This window comes from Natrix helvetica (genome assembly GCF_964273705.1).
Source record: "Natrix helvetica genome assembly, chromosome: W".
Classification (NCBI taxonomy): domain Eukaryota; kingdom Metazoa; phylum Chordata; class Lepidosauria; order Squamata; family Natricidae; genus Natrix; species Natrix helvetica.
The window spans coordinates 1,129,786-1,132,634 of record NC_138555.1 but is presented as its reverse complement, the minus strand read 5'-3'; positions in this window follow the sequence as shown (position 1 = coordinate 1,132,634).

The window sequence follows — 2,849 nt, the reverse complement described above, 5'->3', positions numbered from 1 at the left end:
ACTCTTTGCAGCGGAACCCGTTTTGAAACACCCGGATATGGATACACCATTTATCATTCAAGCTGATGCCAGCGATGTGGCGGTGGTGGCAGTATCACTTCAAACAAATGCTGATGGGAAGCTGCAACCATGCGCTTACACCTCTCAAAAATTGACAAGAGACAGAAAGACAATGGCCTATATGGGAGAAAGAAGCTTTTGCAGTCAGATGGGCTTTGATGACCTGGCAACATTTCCTGGAAGGGGCTAAACACCCTTTTGAAGTGTGGACTAATCATAAAAATTTGGAAGCATTAAAGACCCCTCATAAGCTATTTCCTAAAGAAATGCGTTGGGCGCAACCTTTCAATCTTTTTAACTTTACCCTCAAGTGCATCCTCGGAAGGAAGAATTTCATGGCTGATGCATTATCCAGACTTCCATAATACAACAGCTCAAAGCTGAGCTTAGTTCACCCAGTCATCCCAGCGAAAAATTTTGCTGCCCCAGTAGTTACCAGAAGCCAAAACATTTCAAATTTAGAGGTCATTACGGACCTCATAGGAAAACTCAAGGAAGGCCTTGGGTCTGATGACTGGTTCAAGGAACATTCAAATGAATGTACTATGAAAGATGGACTAGCTTGGGTAGGGGCTAAATTGTATGTTCCTGCTAACCTGAAAACTATTGTTCTTCAGCGGGCCCATGATTCGTGAATGGCAGGCCATTTTGGATTTGCAAAGACTCTACATCTTGTTAAGAGGCAATTTTGGTGGCCTTCTTTGAAAAAAGACATTGAGGCCTACATAGCCAGTTGTCCAGTTTGTGCTGCCGCGAAGCGCCCACCAGGAAAGCCCCAAGCCTTCTGCAAGGTGTAGCCTGTCCGGAAGCCCCATGGAAGGAGATATTGATGTATTTCATTGTTGAATTGCCAGAGAGTCTGGGAAATACCGTGATTTGGGTTATCACTGACCTGTTTCCCAAACAAGTTCATTTTGTACCCTGTTCCAAAATCCCTTTGGCTAAATCTTTAGCTAAGTTGTTTATTTCACATGTATACCAGCTGCATGGAGTTCCTGAATGCATAATTTCGGATTGGGGGGTCCAGTTCACCTCCCTCTTCTGGAAGGAGTTTCTCAAGTTAATTGGCTCTGACCAGGGATTAAGCTCCACCCACCAGCCTCAAACTAACGGAGCTTGCGAACGGACTAATTCTGTTTTGGAGCAATATCTCTGATGTTTCATCAATTATCAGCAAGATAACTGGGATGAACTATTACCACATACTGAGGTGGCATACAACAACTCTGTGCACAGCAGTACGGGTTTGACCCCTTTTAGGGTCGTGTATGGACAGGACTTTATACCGATTTCTGAATTACCCCAGGAGAAACCGCAAATTTTGTCCCTCTCCAAGTGGAGTGACCAGCTTCACCGAATTTGGCCCATGACCCTCAAAGCGTTGGCGGCTGCTCACCGGGCACACAAGAAACAGGCTGACAAGAAAAGGGTGATGCAGAGAGAGTACAAAGTATGAGATCAAGTGTTTTTATCCACCAACTTTCTCCAAACCACCCAGAAATCAAAGAAACTGGGGCCGAAGTACATCGGTCCATTCCCTATAATGAAAATCATTAACCCTGTTTCTGTATGATTGGAGTTACCAAAGCATCTTAACCGGATTTATCCGGTGTTTCATGCAAACCTCTTGAAACCGGAACACGCTTCTTCTTTTTGTGTGCCCCTACCTGGACCCCCTGCCCCTCTTCTAATTGAGGGAGAGCAACATTTAGAGGTTAAAGAAATTCTGGACTCCAGGAAACATAGGAATCAGATTCAATATCTGGTATCCTGGAAGCATTTTCCCCCCCTCCCAAGCTGAATGGGTTGATAAATCCCATGTCAGGACTCCTAGACTCTTGTGGAAGTTCTACGCTGCATACCCTGATAAGCCTTGAGCACATTTGACATGTACATTTCTTATCTTGTCTTGTTTCTATTCTTTTGTTTTATTGCAGGGATTATTTTCTTTCCTGAAGGAGGGCCGGAGGTCAGCCTCTGTTTTGCAATTGCTTTCGGATGCCATTGAAATGGGGGAAGGGGGGAAGCATGGTATTTGGGAAGGGAAGTTTTAAGTACAGGAGAGATTGAAAATAGGGAGTTTTGTTCTCACCATCTACTGCGCATGTTGGAGAGAGTGGATGAGCCCGCCAAGGCCAACTGTCCTGCATACCAACCTGATGATGTTTTTTGAAGATGGATCCCACATGACACCTGAGGGATTTTCACATTGGACAAGGGATGAGGGTTACCAGGGGGAGGGGGTTGGGTTATATATTGATATGCATGATTTCACCTGCTTTTGGCTCAGATCTTGCTTTGCTTAGCTGCTATCATTTCATAACCAGTAAAAGTACTCTTAATTCTGAAAACATGGAGTTAAGTGTTTTCTTTCTTGGTTACTGAGGGAGGCTGCCATGACACTTCTTCTCTGTTCAGACCTGCCCCCACACCTGAGAAAAGCACCAGGATAACAACCTGACAATTGCACCCCTCACTTCAGCCCTATGTATGGATTCTCCTTTTTTAAACCATTTTCCAAATCTTTCACTGACTTTGGTTTGGAAACCTTCCCTCTGATGGTAGGCAAGGCCAGGCCTGCTGTGTGCCTTGCCCACAGCAGTGTTGGTGGGACAGATGCGCATTCCCAGCCAGAAGCTTTTACTTAGTTAGCCGCTACTAGCAGGCCATGTGCCCAGGAACTCAACTCTGTCCCTGGGCTGAACCTGTGCATCTCTGGCAGTGCCCATCTCCCTCCCTCCTTCCCTCCCGAGACCCATCAACTTCTCCAGCTCCTACCTGGGATGAGG